At 47.9% G+C, this 11,079-nt stretch overlaps 1 long non-coding RNA gene across 1 annotated transcript; it reads right to left on the bottom strand.

The window, feature by feature from the left end:
- Positions 1-5,832: 5,832 nt before the first annotated feature.
- LOC124683162 lies at positions 5,833-7,189 on the bottom strand. Its single transcript, XR_006996574.1, has 3 exons — positions 7,021-7,189; positions 6,728-6,942; positions 5,833-6,232 (listed from the first exon to the last, which is right to left on the bottom strand). It is a non-coding gene; the product is annotated as an uncharacterized LOC124683162 (long non-coding RNA).
- Between the last annotated feature and the right edge of the window lie 3,890 nt (positions 7,190-11,079).

Raw genomic sequence — 11,079 nt, 5'->3', positions numbered from 1 at the left:
GCTTCGCCAACGGCGGCATCTTCCCCAAGAACGGCCGCATCATCGAGTTCGGCAGCCACCGCGTCTACTTCGGCACCGTCCCCGTGCGCCGGCGCCTCTCGCCGGTGCGGGTGGCACCGGACCCGCCAAGGTGGCTCTGTGCTGGCCGCGCCGCCGGCAGCGTCGAGGTAATGATGACCGGCATGGTTGGTGCAGGCAAGGAGGCTGCGGATGAAGGTGCTGGTCGTGCGGCTTCGACCCGTGCGGCCAAGCCACAGCTGGAGCACGACGCTGGCGCTGCGGGAGCATCATCCGCACCACCGGCAACACCACTCCAAGCCGCGATGAACGTGCTGGCAACGCCCATCACGCAGAACATCGACCCGGCAGCGGCTCAGGCGGAGCTGGAGGCACAACGCCAGAAGCTGCTCGCGAACGGCGCCGACATCGTCCGGGCGCAGCGCGAGCTGAACCTAACCCTACGTGAGTACAACGCTGCCCATGGCTTTGCTTGTGTTAGCGCTCATGCTGCTAGGATACCGGAGAACCGGCTTAAAGCTCGCAATCTAGATCAGGATTTGCGTAAGGAAATTCTTGCCGGCAAGAGTACCTCTGCATCTATGAGCATCGTAGAGAAACCTAAGTACAGTAGCCCAGATAAAACTATAAAAGATGCTAAGGCTGGAGTTGAGCTATGTGAATCGCTTTCCGGAGATGCCTTGGCAAAACAGCAAGAGCGTGTTAGAGAGCTGCTAGAAACTATCGAGCAGCAAAATGCTGAGCAGCTGGCTAAGCTGAACAAGGATGGGGCCTCAAAATCCGCGCGTTCAACAAAGAATGCCGGAAGCAAGTCCCATGGGCAGGCCTCGTCCCCCCATCCGGACAGAAGGAGAGAAAAAGAGATGAACGCACAGCAGATGATCGTGTACGATCCGGTTCTTGCCGGAAAACAACAAGCCGGGCAACACGATGCCGGTAGAAAAAGCCAAGGGGCAGATCGAGGCTACGCCAAAGGAGGCTATGCCGGAAACAATCATGCCGGTAGATATGAAACCGGGCAAAACTATCAAGCTGCAAGGGCAGCGTATGATGAGGAGGAGATGCCTCCACCAAGGTACCGGTAGGCAAGGGCCGTGGTACCGGAACGCTACGATGAAGCCGATTCGATGAGACTCACCGCTTACCGGAACCCTTTGGGAGAGCGTGTGGGAGAGAGACACCTGCCAGAATGGGATGCGAGGCACCGTCTGGATAGAGTGTACCTGTCTGAAATGATAGAGGCAGAGGGTCCTCCGGGTCCAAAGTGCTTTGGCCCAATTATCATGAAAGAGCAGCCACCGGTACGCAACTTCCAGTTGCCCCGTGACACCAAAACTTATGATGGCACCACTAAGCCGGAAGATTGGCTCGCGGATTATGTGACCGCGGTATACGTTGCTGGCGGCGGAGGATGTGTAGCCGGAGGAGGAAACCGGCGTTGTGCCGTGAGAATTGTGCCAACGTTTTTAGTGGGACCGGCAAGAATCTGGTTGAACAACTTGCCGGCAGGAAGCATAAATGGCTGGTTGGACTTTGAGGAAGCCTTTGTGAGCAACTTCAGTAGCACCTACCGAAGGCCCAACAGGCCTCAGCAGCTCGCTTTGTGCGTGCAGCGCCCGTAGGAAACAGACCGGGATTACCTAACCCGGTGGAACTCTATTAGAAACTCATGTGAAGGAGTGATAGAAGCACAAGCCATCGCTTGGTTTAGCCAGGGATGCCGGCGAGGTTCGCCTTTGTGGCAAAAGCTGCAGCGAAACATGCCAACAACTTTGGCGGAGATGATACGTGTGGCGGATAACTATGCGTTGGGAGACCTAATGCAACCGGCGGTGCAAGCTGAGCCGGAGCAATCAAACCCGCCTCAGCAGCGCGAGGAACAATACCGGGACAACCGGAACAACAAAAGGAGGGAAGATTTCCCGGATTGAAGGTACGGTCCGCAGCAAGTTGCTGCTGTGCAAGAAAACTCTGATGCCAGCGGCAGCCAGAGGCAGAGAACCAGATCGCAGCCTTGGGCGGGTCCTAAGAAACAATGGGTCGAAAAGAAACCCTGGGGCCAGAAAAAGAATTGGCAAGAACCCGTGAAGTACACCATGGAAGCCGCCATGGATCAACCTTGCCGGTGGCACACGCCGAATCCGGCTCACCCGTCAAACCACCTGACGAAGGATTGTTCCTGGACCAAGTACTTGATGCTCAAGGGAGCAGCAAAATATGCGCAAGCACAAGGGTGCTCCACAATATTGCCACCATCGCAAGACATGTTGCGCCAGCAACAACTACCACCACCACCACCACTTACTGGAGCAAATGCGTTACCGGTACAGCCTCAGCAAAACAGGCAGCAGTATCAGCAAGTCTACCAGGTGGGAGAGGGCCATGGCCAACCACCTCCACCGGCACCTTTGGGCAGGAATGTTTATGAGGATCCAGATATGTGCTGTGTCGTGTTCGTCACTGAGCCGACAGACAGGCAGAGCCTACATCGCCGTTCCATGGAAGTGAACGCGGTGATGCCGGCAGTACCAAAATACATGCAGTGGTCAGATCAGGAAATCTCATGGTCACTTAAGGATCATCCCAAGGTAATGCCTAACCCGGGTGTTTACGCTCTCGTGGTGGACCCAATCATGAAAGGGACAACGACTCGCGTCAAGTTCAGCAAGGTGCTGATAGACAATGGGAGCAGCATAAACATAATGTATCGACACACCATGCATACGCTGGGCATAACAGAAAACATGCTTCAGCCAACTCGTACGACGTTCCACGGAATCGTTCCGAGTTTGTCTTGCGCACCGGTAGGAAAAGTCCGGGTGGATGTGTCGTTTGGAGGACGTGACAATTGCCGGGTTGAAAATATTGAGTTCGAGGTGGTGGACCTAGATAGTCCGTACCATGCACTGTAGGGGAGACCGGCATTGGCGGCCTTCATGGCCTCAACCCACACGGCGTATCTCAAGATGAAGATGCCGGCACCTCGTGGACCCTTAACTGTGGTGGGAAATTACAGGATCTCGCTGGAAACTGCTTCCGCCGGATCAAACCAGGCAGAATCGCTGGTGATCGCAGAGGAAAAGAAGAGGATGCAAACTGCGGTTGCGCTGGCTCAGTCTTCACAATTGACTTTAGCGGCAATGAGTGCAAGCTTGAGCGCTCCAGCGTTCAAACCGACAAAAGAAACAAAGGACATCGTGCTGGATCCGGCTTTCCCTGATCGTACCGTTCGTATCGGTGCCGGCCTCAGTGAGGCATAGGAAAGCGCGCTCGTCAGCTTCCTCCGTGAGAATCGGAATATCTTTGCCTGGTCAACAGAGGACTTGGTGGGTGTTCCGAGGGAGCTGGCTGAGCACTCTTTGAATGTCCGGAAGGATGCGAAGCCGGTGCGACAACCCTTACGCCGGTTTGCTGAGGATAGGAGGAAAATCATTGGAGAAGAAGTGACAAAGTTGTTGGTTGCCCGTTTTATCGTGGAAGTGCTACACACTGAGTGGCTAGCCAATCCGGTGCTAGTCGAAAAGAAAAAAGATGAGAACCTCGAAGCAAAAGCTCCAAAGGTGTGGCGCATGTGCATTGACTAAACCAATCTGAACAAGGCTTGCCCAAAAGACCCTTTTCCTTTACCGCGGATCGATCAAGTGATTGATTCCACTGCTGGGTGTGAGTTGTTGTCTTTCCTGGATGCTTATTCCGGTTTCCACCAAATCCCCTTGAAAAAGGAAGATCAAATAAAAACTGCGTTCATTACCCCGCACTGGGCTTATTGCTATGTCACTATGCCTTTTGGTTTGCGCAACGCTGGTGCAACGTACCAGCGATGTATGCAAAAATGTTTGTTTGATCAAATCGGGAAAAATGTGCAAGTTTATGTGGACGATGTCGTGGTAAAAACTAAGGCAAAAGAAACCTTAATCGACGATCTCCGGCAAACATTCGATAACTTAAGAAGATTCCGGATGAAACTCAATCCGGCAAAATGTACCTTCGGTGTCCCTGCCGGCAAACTGCTTGGTTTTCTCGTATCAAGCCGGGGCATTGAGGTCAATCCGGTAAAGATCCGGGCAATTGAGAGAATGACGATACCGCGAGATCTTAAGGATGTACAAAAGTTTACCGGAAGCTTAGCATCGCTAAGCCGGTTCATAAGCAGGTTGGGAGAGAAGGCCTTGCCACTCTACGCTTTGATGAAAAAATCCGATACGTTCGTCTGGACCCCTCAGGCAAACGCGGCGTTTAAAGAGCTAAGAACGATGCTAGCCACTGCGCCAATTCTGGCTTCGCCGTTGGAAAGAGAGCCCATGTTGTTATACATAGCAGCAACTAACCGGGTTGTGAGTGTTGTTGTGGTAGTAGAAAGAGAAGAGGAAGGAAAAACCGTCCAGAGGCCGGTATACTACCTGAGCGAGGTGCTCTCCCTCTCAAAGCAAAACTACCCACACTTCCAGAAAGTGACTTATGGCGTGTTCATGGCCGCCACGAAGCTCAAGCACTACTTTGAGGAACACCCCATGAAGGTGGTGAGTGAGGCACCCATCTCCAATATCATGTGCAACAAAGATGCTAGCGGCAGGATTGCAAAGTGGGCGATCCAGGTATCACCATACGTACTGGTGTATGAAAGAAGAGATGCCGTCAAATCACAAGCTTTAGCTGATTTCTTGGTTGATTGGGCGGAAATGCAGTACAAGCCCCCAGATCAAAGAATAGAATACTGGAAGATGCACTTTGACGGATCCAAACTCAAAGAGGGTCTAGGTGCCGGTTGTGACGACCCGGACCTGGAGAGATCCGGAGTCTATGTGCATCCACTGTACTAGTCCCAAGGATTTGCTAGTACGCACATTCACGAGATAAATATCACAGTCATATCATTATTACAACGCATCAAATCTGAATACATAGTCATTTATTACATAAATGCCCGTAGGCCAAAATGAACAGCGGAAGACAAATAAAATGGTGAATCCAGCAAATGTGCCACAGGCAATCGACTGGAGCATCGTGACCCTAACATCGTATCTCACTCGTCATCGGAACAACCTGCAACATGAAACGTTGCAGCCACGAGAGTGGTCAACACTTTGAATGTGTGGCAAGTTACACCAATGCAATAATATACCTATTTATACATGCTTAGGGATATCAAAGGAAATGGCCATAGGGTTTAACATTTGCGCAAAACAATATTTTTCATTAATAAACCATATTTTAACATTTCCAAAGTTCTAACTCGTCCTATCTTTAATAAACAATTTATCAAGTAATATATGACTAGAGGTCACACAGTCCAACTAGCCTAAATGAAAGTACCCGTAAGCGACACACGAACACAGGGCTTTCCCCAAAATCCCACCTATGAACGACACACGGACATAGGGTTTGAAATTCATTTTATTTTTAGAAAGACAAAGTTGAGAAGAGACATCTTCAGGTAAAGGTTACTCAGCTTCGCCCGTAACCGTGGGCACGGCTAATCGATTAGTTCTACACCCTGCAGGGGTTGCACACTTTCACCACATGGCACAACCCAAAGGTTATGCCGAGGTCTTTCCCAAATGGCTAACTACTTATTTCCAGGCACGCCCGCTCCAAAATAGACACAAAGTCTCATACCGATGACGGTCCTTAAGTAGGTTTCCACAAGATAATCAACCAAGCCAGAGCCCATATGACATGTGGTTGCACGAAACAAGCTGAGCAATTCTAAACATGAATTTGTTCTTTTAGGGGTCCCTGGGCGGCGGACCCAACCAATTTGAGCACACGGCTCCACACGCGATGACCCATCATACCACTCCGCCCGGGATGAAATAATTTTACATTTTAATTTGGTAAACACATTTCACAAACCATTTCTATTTCGTAAACATTATTTCATTTGAACCCCCCAACGGATTTTATTTTAGCATGACTAAGCATAACTATATAGTTCAAAACTTTACTAGAACTTAATCTAGCATATATTTACCTAAGGTTACAAAGTGGGTGATAATTCCTACGGCTTATTTCTACCATAGGACATAACTATATAAAACATCGCTATTTCTAAAAGTACTTGGCTAACAAAATAAAACTATCGCATGCATTCCTACTTTTATAATCAAAATAGCATAGCAAAAATAAATGGGATAGACATGTAGATGTAACTTGCCTGAGCAGCAGCGGTGACCTCCTACTTCTTCGTGAGTATCGCTCTCGCAGTTCGGACAATCTAACGTAAAGTAAAACATCGCATAAACAACCATCGGAAGAAAAGAAACCAACTCGAAACATGCAAAGAGAAACCCCACAAAAACATTACTAAGGTAGCATTATTTTAGTCCTTTCATTATTGTTTAGGCTTAGGAAGGAGAATGGTCGGAGAAAGAGTTCACGGCTATGTAGGTACGGCTAATAATAGCTTCCAACTTAAGTTCAAGCTAAACAATTTTAATTAGTTTGAAAAGTGAAATAGTAAGTGTCAAAAAGGAATCATTTTAATTTGTAAATCCACTGCAACAAGAAATTCTGAATTTTGAATAAAACTAACTAAGATACGTGCATTTGAAGTTTGGCCAAAATCTGTAAAATAAATTGGTTTCGGGCTATCGCCATACATTGTCTGCTCGTACAGCTTTACAGGAATCAACTATAGGCCATCGGTTTTTGATCTAGGCTGAAACCAAAAACGAAACAAAAGAAAAAGGAGCAACGTTGAGGTGCTCACGGTGTGTGGCCGGCGATGGATTTTGCAACTCCGGTCGGGGATGAAGACGAAGCTACAAACGTCGGATGGTTTGGGCGAGGCTTGGAGGCGATGCTGGTAAACGTGGCGGAGCTCCACCGGCGGTCAGCTGGTCCCGGCGAGGTTGGACAGCAACGAGAGCGACGTCCGCAGTGCCGGCGTGTTCGGCTCCCGTTGTCGCGGATGCTCCCGAACTCCTATGAAAGAAAGAGGGTATTAGGGAGACGCGGAAGGACACGGAAAAGACCAGAGAGGCGTTAGAACGACGAGGCAACCTTTACAGCGACGGAACTCGTCGCCGGCGTCGGAGAAAACGGCGGCGGCTCCTCGACAAAATTCGGGCTACTGGGAGCCCGAGGGAATATGGGAGTAGGGCGTGGTGTTTTGGAGGTCAAGGGGGTCTCGGGGCTTCATTTTATAGGCCGCGGGGGCGAGCGGCCGAGGCGGAAAGCGCGGCGGCGGCCAGCGGATCGGCGCGGCGATTTCGCGGCCTGCAGATGAGATAGGGCTCCAGGGTGACGAGATAGGGGCGCGGTGAGCTTATCTGCCCCAGGGGGGACGCGCCAGGTCGCGGGGAAGGCCGGGGAAGGCGCGCATGCGCGGCGTCGTCGGGATTGGTTTCAGACTTTCAGTTCGTCAAGCTCACTGAAACAACCAGAGGTAGACGATGGGTGGGCCTGGGTGTTGGAAGAAATGTACTCTGTACAGAAGAAAGAAAAAAACAAGAAGAGAGATGGCCTGATCCGGTGCGGTCGACTTCGTGTCTGCGTGAGTTGAACTAAAAGTTCCACGTACATGTAGCTTCCTCTCTTATTTCCATTTATTTTCTTTTATTTATTGTTGTATCTTTTCCTTTTACTAGAAAATATATAGGGCTTTTAACATTAAATTATTTTCTGAAAAATCCAGAAAAATTCTATAAAATCGAAATAAGTATATAGGGCTAGGGAAACTTGTTTCCAACCCAAATGAAATTTTATAAAATACATTTCCTTTGCAAACCCTTGGGAAAATCATTTCATTCTCTCTCTCGACCATTTCGAAAAGTTTTAAGAACATTCAATAAAATTAAATGCAAACAAATAAAATCCAATTGGACTAAATATAAAAATTCCTCACCCTTTGTTCATTGATTTAAACAAGGGTTAGAAGAAAATTCAATTAGCCCTCAAAAAGTTTTAATTTCTTTGGAAATTCAACACACATCAAAGCACCCATTCAATAAAATATTTATTTTATTTAACATTCCAAAATGGTAATTTTTGGGATGTTACAAATCTACCCCCCTTAAAAGAATCTCGTCCTCGAGATTTGAAATGGCTAGAAAGAAAGAACACTCGTCTCTCACTTGTTTTCCTTATTACATGAATCTCTCAAGAAAAAAAAAGGCAGAAAAGAAGTTGGCTTCATTTCTCGGGGTCGACTTGATCTTTGTCTGGGCACTGTTTCGCATAGTGACCAACTTCTTTGCACTTATAGCAAGTGATTCCTGGGGCAAAAGGGTGCTCCTCCTTTGATCCTTTGTGCCCCTCCACAACTTCCTTGTGCTTATGTGGTGAACCAGTCTTTGCAACCTTTGTAAGGTCCCTTGTACGGGATTCATGGGCATTGAACTTCCTCTTGCGACCTTCAATCTCCTTTTGTTTTCCCTCCAGCTTGATTGCCTTGTTGGTCAGTGCCTGGCACGTCTTAAAGTCACCGGTGGTCAACTGGAAAGAGAGATCATCATTCAGACCATCAAGGAACCTCTCTTGCCTACTCTCATCATCGGCAACATCATCAGGAGAGTAGCGAGCAAGCTTGTTGAAGATATCCATGTATTCTGCAACGGTGCGGGAGCCTTGACGCAGGGCGCGAAACTCCTTCTTCTTCAATGTCATAAGCCCAGTTGGCACGTGATAGCCACGAAAGGCTTTATGGAAGTCGTCCCAAGTGACATTGTTGATGTCGGCGATAGAGAGCTTGTAGTTGTCCCACCAAGCTGCAGCTGGCCCCTCCAGCTGGTGAGTTGCATACAGAACCTTCTCTGGCTCCGAGCATTGCACAGTATCGAGCTTGTTGGAGATAGTGCGAAGCCAATCATCGGCATCAATGGGCTCGGCAGAGCTTGAGAAGGTAGGAGGCTTGAGTCGCAAGAACCGTGTCAAGCGATCAGTGGGAGGTGGTGGAGGTGGGGGATTGTTGTTGTTATTGTTGTTCTGGTTCAGATGTTGAGTCAGAAGCTGCATCAATTGTGCTTGACCTTGGAGGAGTTGCTCCATGGCCGGAGAAACTTCATTGTTGCGAACCATCTGCTAGGTATGAGAATATTATAAGGCGAGACATTTGATGGGTATTTGGCGAGAGTAAGGAGAGATAGACTCGAGATAGAAAGGAAGAGAGCTACCCCAAAACACTTTTGTAAAAACTTAAAAAATAACACATGCATAAATATATCAAACATTCAAAACAAATTTAAACATGGATGTCGACAATGATGGATTACGACTCAAGCATACTAAAGATATATTTCTATTGACTAGGAGGGCTAAAAATGGACATCTAAGCGGAAGATGCGTGATCACATAAACTAGTGAAGTGCTAGCAAGCGTTCCCAAATTTGCGTTTCTTGATGGCCAGCTCTTCCTTGAGAGTATCCAACTCTTCTTGCACATCACGAAGTTGCTTCCTCATGCGGCGTATCTCGTACACAGCGTCCTCTAGGGAATCATTAAAGGCTCGAGTCAGATCCACTTGTTGGACAAGCTTCGGGTTGTCTTCAGTTGTTGTTGGGGAGTAGTAAACTAAGGTGTCACCCGAGTATTGCGTGGGGAAGTACTCGAAGCGAGTCCCCTCAAACATTGGCTCATAGAGCCCCATCAACCCACGAACAGCTTCACGGGCGGCATCCTCGACACCAGCGTTGAAGTTGTCACGAGGGATAGGTGCCTCGAAGACACGTAGTAGTTTTGCACCTTCCAAAGTCGAGTACACATGCACCTCCACATTCCACAGATCCATTCTTGCCTCGGTGAAGAGATATCCCTGATACACCGGCCGAGTCTTCATCCGAAGGTGAGCTATCATATCCCATAACAAACGAGTCCAACGACCAGCATTTACTCCATGCGAGATCTCGGTAGGGACTTTGGCCATCTACAAGTTTGAAAGAGAAGAGAATGAGTAAAATTTAGAAATCGATGGACAAGAGTATCAGGATTTTTTTTTTAAAGATACTTATTAAATATATTTCCTAAGGTTTCCAAACCTAGGGTCACGACCTAGAGTCGATATGGCTCTGATACCATCTGTGACGACCCGGACCTGGAGAGATCCGGAGTCTATGTGCATCCACTGTACTAGTCCCAAGGATTTGCTAGTACGCACATTCACGAGATAAATATCACAGTCATATCATTATTACAACGCATCAAATCTGAATACATAGTCATTTATTACATAAATGCCCGTAGGCCAAAATGAACAAGCGGAAGACAAATAAAATGGTGAATCCGAGCAAATGTGCCACGAGCAATCGATCGGAGCATCGTGACCCTAACATCGTATCTCACTCGTCATCGGAACAACTCTGCAACATGAAACGTTGCGGCCACGAGAGTGGTCAACACTTTGAATGTGTGGCAAGTTACACCAATGCAATAATATACCTATTTATACATGCTTAGGGATATCAAAGGAAATGGCCATAGGGTTTAACATTTGCGCAAAACAATATTTTTCATTAATAAACCATATTTTAACATTTCCAAAGTTCTAACTCGTCCTATCTTTAATAAACAATTTATCAAGTAATATATGACTAGAGGTCACACAGTCCAACTAGCCTAAATGAAAGTACCCGTAAGCGACACACGAACACAGGGCTTTCCCCAAAATCCCACCTATGAACGACACACGGACATAGGGTTTGAAATTCATTTTATTTTTAGAAAGACAAAGTTGAGAAGAGACATCTTCAGGTAAAGGTTACTCAGCTTCGCCCGTAACCGTGGGCACGGCTAATCGATTAGTTCTACACCCTGCAGGGGTTGCACACTTTCACCACATGGCACAACCCAAAGGTTATGCCGAGGTCTTTCCCAAATGGCTAACTACTTATTTCCGAGCACGCCCGCTCCAAAATAGACACAAAGTCTCATACCGATGACGGTCCTTAAGTAGGTTTCCACAAGATAATCAACCAAGCCAGAGCCCATATGACATGTGGTTGCACGAAACAACTGAGCAATTCTAAACATGAATTTGTTCTTTTAGGGGTCCACTGGGCGGCGGACCCAACCAATTTGAGCACACAGCTCCACACGCGATGACCCATCATACCACTCCGTCCAGGA

This window comes from Lolium rigidum, chromosome 1 (assembly GCF_022539505.1).
Source record: "Lolium rigidum isolate FL_2022 chromosome 1, APGP_CSIRO_Lrig_0.1, whole genome shotgun sequence".
In the NCBI taxonomy this organism is placed as follows: domain Eukaryota; kingdom Viridiplantae; phylum Streptophyta; class Magnoliopsida; order Poales; family Poaceae; genus Lolium; species Lolium rigidum.
The sequence above is the reverse complement of the archived record's forward strand: the minus strand, read 5'-3'. Positions and strand labels throughout refer to the sequence as shown.